This window comes from Anabrus simplex, chromosome 10 (genome assembly GCF_040414725.1).
Source record: "Anabrus simplex isolate iqAnaSimp1 chromosome 10, ASM4041472v1, whole genome shotgun sequence".
Taxonomy (NCBI): domain Eukaryota; kingdom Metazoa; phylum Arthropoda; class Insecta; order Orthoptera; family Tettigoniidae; genus Anabrus; species Anabrus simplex.
The window spans coordinates 62,005,594-62,018,291 of NC_090274.1; positions in this window are offsets into that span (position 1 = coordinate 62,005,594).

Genomic DNA, 12,698 nt, shown 5'->3' on the forward strand with positions numbered 1-12,698 from the left:
GGTGAGTGCGAATGTGTGAGTATGTGTTTAAAAGGAGTTGTCTCCACTTTATGATCAAAATTTGATCACAGAGCCAAGTAAAAGAGGAGGTTACGTCCCCATAACTGGGCCCCCATTGGCTAGAGGCAGTTCCTTCATCAATTTCCTCCAACCTATATTGTGCATGAATGATTATCCAGATATGCCTGGTTAGTGCGAATGTGAGAGTATGTGTTTAAAAGGAGTTGTCTCAAATTTATGATCAAAATTTGATCACAGAGCCAAGTAAGAGAGGAGGTTACGTCCCCATAACCGGGCCCCCATTGGCTTGAGGCAGATCCTTCATTGATTTCCTCCACGCTTTATTGGGAATGTGGTATATAATTTGTGTTTGAATGATTATCCAGATATGTCTGGTGAGTGTGAATGTGTGTGTAAGTGTTCAAGAAAAGGAGATGTCTCAAATTTAAGATCAAAATTTGATCGCAGAGCCAAGTAGGAGAGGAGGTTACGTCCCCATAACCGGGCCCCCATTGGCTTGAGGCAGATCCTTCATTGATTTCCTCCACGCTTTATAGGGAATGTGGTAAATAATTTGTGTTTGAATTATTATCCAGGTATGTCTAGTGAGTGTGATTGTGTGAGCACGTGTTTAAGGAGGAGTTGTCTCAAATTTAAGATCAATATTTGATCACAGAGCCAAGTAAGAGAGGAGGTTACGTCCCCATAACTGGGCCCCCATAGGCTAGAGGCAGTTCCTTCATCAATTTCCTCCAACCTATATTGTTAAGATGGTAATTGATAAGAATGGTGATATGCTTGATATGTTTATGAAAGAAATTGCGTATGAATGATTATCCGTATAAGCCTGGTGAGTGCGAATATGTGAGTATGTGTTTAAAAGGAGTTGTCTCCATTTTATGATCAAAATTTGATCACAGAGCCAAGTAAGAGAGGAGGTTACGTCCCCATAACTGGGCCATATTGGCTAGAGGCAGATCCTTCATCAATTTCCTCCAACCTATATTGTTAAGATGGTAATTGATAAGAATGGTGATAAGCCTGATATATTTATGAAAGAAATTGTGTATGAATGATTATCCGTATATGCCTGGTGAGTGCGAATGTGTCAGTATGTGTTTAAATGGAGTTGTCTCCATTTTATGATCAAAATTTGATCACAGAGCCAAGTAAGAGAGGAGGTTACGTCCCCATAACTGGGCCCCCATTGGCTAGAGGCAGATCCTTCATCAATTTCCTCCAACCTATATTGTTAAGATGGTAATTGATAAGAATGATGACATGCTGGATTTGTTTATGAAAGAAATTGTGTATGAATGATTATCCAGATATGTCTAGTGAGTGTGAATGTGTGAGTACGTGTTTAAGAAGGAGTTGTCTCAAATTTAAGATCAATATTTGATCACAGAGCCAAGTAAGAGAGGAGGTTACGTCCCCATAACTGGGCCCCCATTTGCTAGAGGCAGTTCCTTCATCAATTTCCTCCAGCCTATATTGTTAAGATGGTAATTGAAAACAATGGTGATATGCTTGATATGTTTATGAAAGAAATTGTGTATGAATGATTATCCGTATAAGCCTGGTGAGTGCGAATGTGTGAGTATGTGTTTAAAAGGAGTTGTCTCCATTTTATGATCAAAATTTGATCACAGAGCCAAGTAAGAGAGGAGGTTACGTCCCCATAACTGGGCCCCCATTGGCTAGAGGCAGTTCCTTCATCAATTTCCTCCAACCTATATTGTGCATGAATGATTATCCAGATATGCCTGGTTAGTGCGAATGTGAGAGTATGTGTTTAAAAGGAGTTGTCTCAAATTTATGATCAAAATTTGATCACAGAGCCAAGTAAGAGAGGAGGTTACGTCCCCATAACCGGGCCCCCATTGGCTTGAGGCAGATCCTTCATTGATTTCCTCCACGCTTTATTGGGAATGTGGTATATAATTTGTGTTTGAATGATTATCCAGATATGTCTGGTGAGTGTGAATGTGTGTGTAAGTATTCAAGAAAAGATGTCTCAAATTTAAGATCAAAATTTGATCACAGAGCCAAGTAAGAGAGGAGGTTACGTCCCCATAACTGGGCCCCCATTGGCTAGAGGCAGATCCTTCATCAATTTCCTCCAACCTATAATGTTAAGATGGTAATTGATAAGAATGGTGATAAGCCTGATATATTTATGAAAGAAATTGTGTATGAATGATTATCCGTATATGCCTTGTGGGTGCGAATGTGTGAGTATGTGTTTAAATGGAGTTGTCTCCATTTTATGATCAAAATTTGATCACAGAGCGAAGTAAGAGAGGAGGTTACGTCCCCATAACTGGGCCCCCATTGGCTAGAGGCAGATCCTTCATCAATTTCCTCCAACCTATATTGTTAAGATGGTAATTGATAAGAATGATGATATGCTGGATTTGTTTATGAAAGAAATTGTGTATGAATGATTATCCAGATATGTCTAGTGAGTGTGAATGTGTGAGTACGTGTTTAAGAAGGAGTTGTCTCAAATTTAAGATCAATATTTGATCACAGAGCCAAGTAAGAGAGGAGGTTACGTCCCCATAACTGGGCCCCCATTTGCTAGAGGCAGTTCCTTCATCAATTTCCTCCATCCTATATTGTTAAGATGGTAATAGATAACAATGGTGATAAGCTGGATATGTTTATGAAAGAAATTGTGTATGAATGATTATCCGTATAAGCCTGGTAAGTGCGAATTTGTGAGTATGTGTTTAAAAGGAATTGTCTCCATTTTATGATCAAAATTTGATCACAGAGCCAAGTAAGAGAGGAGGTTACGTCCCCATAACTGGGCCCCCATTGGCTAGAGGCAGTTCCTTCATCAATTTCCTCCAACCTATATTGTGCATGAATGTTTATCCAGATATGCCTGGTTAGTGCGAATGTGAGAGTATGTGTTTAAAAGGAGTTGTCTCAAATTTATGATCAAAATTTGATCACAGAGCCAAGTAAGAGAGGAGGTTACTTCCCCATAACCGGGCCCCCAATGGCTAGAGGCAGATCCTTCATTGATTTCCTCCACGCTTTATAGGGAATGTGGTAAATAATTTGTGTTTGAATGATTATCCAGATATGTCTAGTGAGTGTGAATGTGTGAGTACGTGTTTAAGGAGGTGTTGTCTCAAATTTAAGATCAATATTTGATCATAGAGCCAAGTAAGACAGGAGGTTACGTCCCCATAACTGGGCCCCCATTGGCTAGAGGCAGTTCCTTCATCAATTTCCTCCAACCTATATTGTTAAGATGGTAATTGTTAACAATGGTGATATGCTTGATATGTTTATGAAAGAAATTGTGTATGAATGATTATCCGTATAAGCCTGGTGAGTGCAAATGTGTGAGTATGTGTTTAAAAGGAGTTGTCTCCATTTTATGATCAAAATTTGATCACAGAGCCAAGTGAGAGAGGAGGTTACGTCCCCATAACTGGGCCCCCATTGTCTAGAGGCTGATCCTTCTTGATTTCCTTCACCCTTTTTTTTAATGTAGTAAGTAATAAGTATGAATAGGTTCTTGTTTAATTTATGAATGAAATTGTGTATGAACGATTATCCAGATATGCCTGGTTAGTGCGAATGTGAGAGTATGTGTTTAAAAGGAGTTGTCTCAAATTTATGATCAAAATTTGATCACAGAGCCAAGTAAGAGAGGAGGTTACGTCCCCATAACCGGGCCCCCATTGGCTTGAGGCAGACCCTTCATAGATTTCCTCCACGCTTTATTGGGAATGTGGTATATAATTTGTGTTCGAATGATAGTCCAGATATGTCTGGTGAGTGTGAATGTGTGTGCAAGTGTTCAAGAAAAGATGTCTCAAATTTAAGATCAAAATATGATCACAGAGCCAAGTAAGAGAGGAGGTTACGTCCCCATAACCGGCCCCCATTGGCTTGAGGCAGATACTTCATTGATTTCCTCCACGCTTTAAAGGGAATGTGGTAAATAATTTGTGTTTGAATGATTATCCAGATATGTCTAGTGAATGTGAATGTGTGAGTACGTGTTTAAGGAGGAGTTGTCTCAAATTTAAGATCAATATTTGATCACAGAGCCAAGTAAGAGAGGAGGTTACGTCCCCATAACTGGGCCCCCATTGGCTAGAGGCAGTTCCTTCATCAATTTCCTCCAACCTATATTGTTAAGATGGTAATTGATAAGAATGGTGATATGCTTGATATGTTTATGAAAGAAATTGTGTATGAATGATTACCGTATAAGCCTGGTGAGTGCGAATGTGTGAGTATGTGTTTAAAAGGAGTTGTCTCCATTTTATGATCAAAATTTGATCACAGAGCCAAGTAAGAGAGGAGGTTACGTCCCCATAACTGGGCCCCCATTGGCTAGAGGCAGATCCTTCATCAATTTCCTCCAACCTATAATGTTAAGATGGTAATTGATAAGAATGGTGATAAGCCTGATATATTTATGAAAGAAATTGTGTATGAATGATTATCCGTATACGCCTGGTGAGTGCGAATGTGTGAGTATGTGTTTAAATGGAGTTGTCTCCATTTTATGATCAAAAATTGATCACAGAGCCAAGTAAGAGAGGAGGTTACGTCCCCATAACTGGGCCCCCATTGGCTAGAGGCAGTTCCTTCATCAATTTCCTCCAACCTATATTGTTAAGATGGTAATTGATAAGAATGATGATATGCTTGATTTGTTTATGAAAGAAATTGTGTATGAATGATTATCCGTATAAGCCTGGTGAGTGCGAATGTGTGAGTATGTGTTTAAAAGGAGTTGTCTCCATTTTATGATCAAAATTTGATCACCGAGCCAAGTAAGAGAGGAGGTTACGTCCCCATAACTGGGCCCCCATTGGCTAGAGGCAGTTCCTTCATAATTTCCTCCAACCTATATTGTGCATGAATGATTATCCAGATATGCCTGTTTAGTACGAATGTGAGAGTATGTGTTTAAAAGGAGTTGTCTCAAATTTATGATGAAAATTTGATCACAGAGCCAAGTAAGAGAGGAGGTTACGTCCCCATAACCGGGCCCCCATTGGCTTGAGGCAGATCCTTCATTGATTTCCTCCACGCTTTATAGGGAATGTGGTAAATAATTTGTGTTTGAATGATTATCCAGATATGTCTAGTGAGTGTGAATGTGTGAGTACGTGTTTAAGGAGGAGTTGTCTCAAATTTAAGATCAATATTTGATCACAGAGCCAAGTAAGAGAGGAGGTTACGTCCCCATAACTGGGCCCCCATTGGCTAGAGGCAGTTCCTTCATCAATTTCCTCCAACCTATGTTGTTAAGATGGTAATTGATAGCAATGGTGATATGCTTGATATGTTTATGAAAGAAATTGTGTCTGAATGATTATCCGTATAAGCCTGGTGAGTGCGAATGCGTGAGTATGTGTTTAAAAGGAGTTGTCTCCATTTTATGATCAAAATTTGATCACAGAGCCAAGTAAGAGAGGAGGTTACGTCCCCATAACTGGGCCCCCATTGGCTAGAGGCAGATCCTTCATCGATTTCCTCCAACCTATATTGTTAAGATGGTAATTGATAAGAATGATGATATGCTGGATTTGTTTATGAAAGAAATTGTGTATGAATGATTATCCAGATATGTCTAGTGAGTGTGAATGTGTGAGTACGTGTTTAAGGAGGAGTTGTCTCAAATTTAAGATCAATATTTGATCACAGAGCCAAGTAAGAGAGGAGGTTACGTCCCCATAACTGGGCCCCCATTGGCTAGAGGCAGTTCCTTCATCAATTTCCTCCAACCTATATTGTTAAGATGGTAATTGATAACAATGGTGATATGCTTGATATGTTTATGAAAGAAATTGTGTATGAATGATTATCCGTATAAGCCTGGTAAGTGCGAATGTGTGAGTATGTGTTTAAAAGGAATTGTCTCCATTTTATGATCAAAATTTGATCACAGAGCCAAGTAAGAGAGGAGGTTACGTCCCCATAACTGGGCCCCCATTGGCTAGAGGCAGTTCCTTCATCAATTTCCTCCAACCTATATTGTGCATGAATGATTATCCAGATACGCCTGGTTAGTGCGAATGTGAGAGTATGTGTTTAAAAGGAGTTGTCTCAAATTTATGATCAAAATTTGATCACAGAGCCAAGTAAGAGAGGAGGTTACGTCCCCATAACTGGGCCCCCATTGGCTAGAGGCAGATCCTTCATCAATTTCCTCCAACCTATAATGTTAAGATGGTAATTGATAAGAATGGTGATAAGCCTGATATATTTATGAAAGAAATTGTGTATGAATGATTATCCGTATATGCCTTGTGAGTGCGAATGTGTGAGTATGTGTTTAAATGGAGTTGTCTCCATTTTATGATCAAAATTTGATCACAGAGCGAAGTAAGAGAGGAGGTTACGTCCCCATAACTGGGCCCCCATTGGCTAGAGGCAGATCCTTCATCAATTTCCTCCAACCTATATTGTTAAGATGGTAATTGATAAGAATGATGATATGCTGGATTTGTTTATGAAAGAAATTGTGTATGAATGATTATCCAGATATGTCTAGTGAGTGTGAATGTGTGAGTACGTGTTTAAGAAGGAGTTGTCTCAAATTTAAGATCAATATTTGATCACAGAGCCAAGTAAGAGAGGAGGTTACGTCCCCATAACTGGGCCCCCATTGGCTAGAGGCAGTTCCTTCATCAATTTCCTCCATCCTATATTGTTAAGATGGTAATTGATAACAATGGTGATATGCTGGATATGTTTATGAAAGAAATTGTGTATGAATGATTATCCGTATAAGCCTGGTAAGTGCGAATTTGAGAGTATGTGATTAAAAGGAATTGTCTCCATTTTATGATCAAAATTTGATCACAGAGCCAAGTAAGAGAGGAGGTTACGTCCCCATAACTGGGCCCCCATTGGCTAGAGGCAGTTCCTTCATCAATTTCCTCCAACCTATATTGTGCATGAATGTTTATCCAGATATGCCTGGTTAGTGCGAATGTGAGAGTATGTGTTTAAAAGGAGTTGTGTCAAATTTATGATCAAAATTTGATCACAGAGCCAAGTAAGAGAGGAGGATACGTCCCCATAACCGGGCCCCCAATGGCTAGAGGCAGATCCTTCATTGATTTCCTCCACGCTTTATTGGGAATGTGGTATATAATTTGTGTTTGAATGATTATCCAGATATGTCTGGTGAGTGTGAATGTGTGTGTAAGTGTTCAAAGAAAGGAGATGTCTCAAATTTTAGATCAAAATTTGATCACAGAGCCAAGTAAGAGAGGAGGATACGTCCCCATAACCGGGCCCCCATTGGCTTGAGGCAGAACCTTCATTGATTTCCTCCACGCTTTATAGGGAATGTGGTAAATAATTTGTGTTTGAATGATTATCCAGATATGTCTAGTGAGTGTGAATGTGTGAGTACGTGTTTAAGGAGGAGTTGTCTCAAATTTAAGATCAATATTTGATCATAGAGCCAAGTAAGAGAGGAGGTTACGTCCCCATAACTGGGCCCCCATTGGCTAGAGGCAGTTCCTTCATCAATTTCTTCCAACCTATATTGTTAAGATGGTAATTGTTAACAATGGTGATATGCTTGATATGTTTATGAAAGAAATTGTGTATGAATGATTATCCGTATAAGCCTGGTGAGTGCGAATGTGTGAGTATGTGTTTAAAAGGAGTTGTCTCCATTTTATGATCAAAATTTGATCACCGAGCCAAGTAAGAGAGGAGGTTACGTCCCCATAACTGGGCCCCCATTGGCTAGAGGCAGTTCCTTCATAATTTCCTCCAACCTATATTGTGCATGAATGATTATCCAGATATGCCTGTTTAGTGCGAATGTGAGAGTATGTGATTAAAAGGAGTTGTCTCAAATTTATGATCAAAATTCGATCACAGAGCCAAGTAAGAGAGGAGGTTACGTCCCCATAACCGGGCCCCCATTGGCTAGAGGCAGATCCTTCACTGATTTCCTCCACGCTTTATTGGGAATGTGGTATATAATTTGTGTTTGAATGATTATCCAGATATGTCTGGTGAGTGTGAATGTGTGTGTAAGTGTTCAAGAAAAGGAGATGTCTCAAATTTAAGATCAAAATTTGATCACAGAGCCAAGTAAGAGAGGAGGTTACGTCCCCAAAACCGGGCCCCCATTGGCTTGAGGCAGATCCTTCATTGATTTCCTCCACGCTTTATAGGGAATGTGGTAAATAATTTGTGTTTGAATTTTTATCCAGATATGTCTAGTGAGTGTGAATGTGTGAGTACGTGTTTAAGGAGGAGTTGTCTCAAATTTAAGATCAATATTTGATCACAGAGCCAAGTAAGAGAGGAGGTTACGTCCCCATAACTGGGCCCCCATTGGCTAGAGGCAGTTCCTTCATCAATTTCCTCCAACCTATATTGTTAAGATGGTAATTGATAACAATGGTGATATGCCTGATATGTTTATGAAAGAAATTGTGTATGAATGATTATCCGTATAAGCCTGGTAAGTGCGAATGTGTGAGAATGTGTTTAAAAGTAATTGTCTCCATTTTATGATCAAAATTTGATCACAGAGCCAAGTAAGAGAGGAGGTTACGTCCCCATAACTGGGCCCCCATTGGCTAGAGGCAGTTCCTTCATCAATTTCCTCCAACCTATATTGTGCGTGAATGTTTATGCAGACATGCCTGGTTAGTGCGAATGTGAGAGCATGTGTTTAAAAGGAGTTGTCTCAAATTTATGATCAAAATTTGATCACAGAGCCAAGTAAGAGAGGAGGTTACGTCCCCATAACCGGGCCCCCAATGGTTAGAGGCAGATCCTTCATCAATTTCCTCCAACCTATATTGTTAAGATGGTAATTGTTAACAACGGTGATATACTTGATATGTTTATGAAAGAAATTGTGTATGAATGATTATCCGTATAAGCCTGGTGAGTGCGAATGTGTGAGTATGTGTTTAAAAGGAGTTGTCTCCATTTTATGATCAAAATTTGATCACAGAGCCAAGTAAGAGAGGAGGTTATGTCCCCATAACTGGGCCCCCATTGGCTAGAGGCAGTTCCTTCATCAATTTCCTCCAACCTATATTGTGCATGAATGATTATCCAGATATGCCTGGTTAGTGCGAATGTGAGAGTATGTGTTTAAAAGGAGTTGTCTCAAATTTATGATCAAAATTTGATCACAGAGCCAAGTAAGAGAGGAGGTTACGTCCCCATAACCGGGCCCCCATTGGCTTGAGGCAGATCCTTCATTGATTTCCTCCACGCTTTATAAGGAATGTGGTAAATAATTTGTGTTTGAATGATTATCCAGATATGTCTAGTGAGTGTGAATGTGTGAGTATGTGTTTAAAAGGAGTTGTCTCAAATTTATGATCAAAATTTGATCACAGAGCCAAGTAAGAGAGGAGGTTACGTCCCCATAACTGGGCCCCCATTGGCTAGAGGCAGTTCCTTCATCAATTTCCTCCAACCTATATTGTTAAGATGGTAATTGATAAGAATTATGATATGCTTGATTTGTTTATGAAAGAAATTGTGTATGAATGATTATCCAGATATGCCTGGTTAGTGCGAATGTGAGAGTATATGTTTAAAAGGAGTTGTCTCAAATTTATGATCAAAATTTGATCACAGAGCCAAGTAAGGGAGGAGGTTACGTCCCCATAACCGGGCCCCCATTGGCTAGAGGCAGATCCTTCGTTGATTTCCTCCACGCTTTATTGGGAATGTGGTATATAATTTGTGTTTGAATGATTATCCAGATATGTCTGGTGAGTGTGAATGGGTGTGTAAGTGTTCAAGAAAAGGAGATGTCTCAAATTTAAGATCAAAATTTGATCACAGAGCCAAGTAAGAGAGGAGGTTACGTCCCCATAACCGGGCCCCCATTGTCTTGAGGCAGATCCTTCATTGATTTCCTCCACGCTTTATAGGGAATGTGGTAAATAATTTGTGTTTGAATGATTATCCAGATATGTCCAGTGAGTGTGAATATGTGAGTACGTGTTTAAGGAGGAGTTATCTCAAATTTAAGATCAATATTTGATCACAGAGCCAAGTAAGAAAGGAGGTTACGTCCCCATAACTGGGCCCCCATTGGCTAGAGGCAGTTCCTTCATCAATTTCCTCCAACCTATATTGTTAAGATGGTAATTGATAACAATGGTGATATGATTGATATGTTTATGAAAGAAATTGTGTATGAATGATTATCCGTATAAGCCTGGTGAGTGCGAATGTGTGAGTATGTGTTTAAAAGGAATTGTCTCCATTTTATGATCAAAATTTGATCACCGAGCCAAGTAAGAGAGGAGGTTACGTCCCCATAACTGGGCCCCCATTGGCTAGAGGCAGTTCCTTCATAATTTCCTCCAACCTATATTGTGCATGAATGATTATCCAGATATGCCTGTTTAGTGCGAATGTGAGAGTATGTGTTTAAAAGGAGTTGTCTCAAATTTATGATCAAAATTTGATCACAGAGCCAAGTAAGAGAGGAGGTTACGTCCCCATAACCGGGCCCCCATTGGCTAGAGGCAGATCCTTCATTGATTTCCTCCACGCTTTGTTGGGAATGTGGTAAATAATTTGTGTTTGAATGATTATCCAGATATGTCTAGTGAGTGTGAATGTGTGAGTACGTGTTTAAGGAGGAGTTGTTTCAAATTTAAGATCAATATTTGATCACAGAGCCAAGTAAGAGAGGAGGTTACGTCCCTATAACTGGGCCCCCATTGGCTAGAGGCAGTTCCTTCATCAATTTCCTCCAACCTATATTGTTAAGATGGTAATTGATAAGAATGGTGATATGCTTGATATATTTATGAAAGAAATTGTGTATGAATGATTATCCGTATAAGCCTGGTGAGTGCGAATGTGTGAGTATATGTTTAAAAGGAGTTGTCTCCATTTTATGATCAAAATTAGATCACAGAGCCAAGTAAGAGAGGAGGTTACGTCCCCATAACTGGGCCCCCATTGGCTAGAGGCAGATCCTTCATCAATTTCCTCCAACCTATAATGTGAAGATGGTAATTGATAAGAATGGTGACAAGCCTGATATATTTATGAAAGAAATTGTGTATGAATGATTATCCGTATAAGCCTGGTGAGTGCGAATGTGTGAGTATGTGTTTAACTGGAGTTGTCTCCATTTTATGATCAAAATTTGATCACAGAGCCAAGTAAGAGAGGAGGTTACGTCCCCATAACTGGGCCCCCATTGGCTAGAGGCAGTTCCTTCATCAATTTCCTCCAACCTATATTGTTAAGATGTTAATTGATAAGAATGATGATATGCTTGATTTGTTTATGAAAGAAATTGTGTATGAATGATTATCCAGATATGCCTGGTTGGTGCGAATGTGAGAGTATATGTTTAAAAGGAGTTGTCTCAAATTTATGATCAAAATTTGATCACAGAGCCAAGTAAGAGAGGAGGTTACGTCCCCATAACCGGGCCCCCATTGGCTAGAGGCAGATCCTTCGTTGATTTCCTCCACGCTTTATTGGGAATGTGGTATATAATTTGTGTTTGAATGATTATCCAGATATGTCTGGTGAGTGTGAATGGGTGTGTAAGTGTTCAAGAAAAGGAGATGTCTCAAATTTAAGATCAAAATTTGATCACAGAGCCAAGTAAGAGAGGAGGTTACGTCCCCATAACTGGGCCCCCATTGGCTAGAGGCAGTTCCTTCATTGATTTCCTCCACCTTTTTATTGGTAGTGTGGTAAAAAATTTGTGCTTGAATGATTATCCAGTTATGTCTGGTGAGTGTGAATGTGTGTGTAAGTGTTTAAGAAAAGCAGTTGTCACAAATTTTAGATCAATATTTCATCACAGAGCCTATTAGTGAGGAGGTTACGTCTCCATAACCGGGCCCCCATTGTCTAGAGGCAGATCCTTCTTGATTTCCTTCACCCTTTTTTTTTAATGTAGTAAGTAATAAGTAGGAATAGGTTCTTGTTTAATTTATGAATGAAATTGTGGATGAATGATTATCCGGGTATGTCTGGTGGGTTGAAAGTGTATGTTTAAGAAAAGGAGTTGTCTCAAATTTGAGATCAAACTTTGATCACAGAGCCAAGTAAGAGAGGAGGTTACGTCCCCATAACTGGGCCCCCATTGGCTAGAGGCAGTTCCTTCATCAATTTCCTCCAACCTATATTGTTAAGATGGTAATTGATAACAATGGTGATATGCTTGATATGTTTATGAAAGAAATTGTGTATGAATGATTATCCGTATAAGCCTGGTGAGTGGGAATGTGTGAGTATGTGTTTAAAAGGAGTTGTCTCCATTTTATGATCAAAATTTGATCACAGAGCCAAGTAAGAGAGGAGGTTACGTCCCCATAACTGGGCCCCCATTGGCTAGAGGCAGTTCCTTCATCAATTTCCTCCAACCTATATTGTGCATGAATGATTATCCAGATATGCCTGGTTAGTGCGAATGTGAGAGTATGTGTTTAAAAGGAGTTGTCTCAAATTTATGATCAAAATTTGATCACAGAGCCAAGTAAGAGAGGAGGTTACGTCCCCATAACCGGGCCCCCATTGGCTTGAGGCAGATCCTTCATTGATTTCCTCCACGCTTTATAGGGAATGTGGTAAATAATTTGTGTTTGAATGATTATCCAGATATGTCTAGTGAGTGTGAATGTGTGAGTACGTGTTTAAGGAGGAGTTGTCTCAAATTTAAGATCAATATTTGA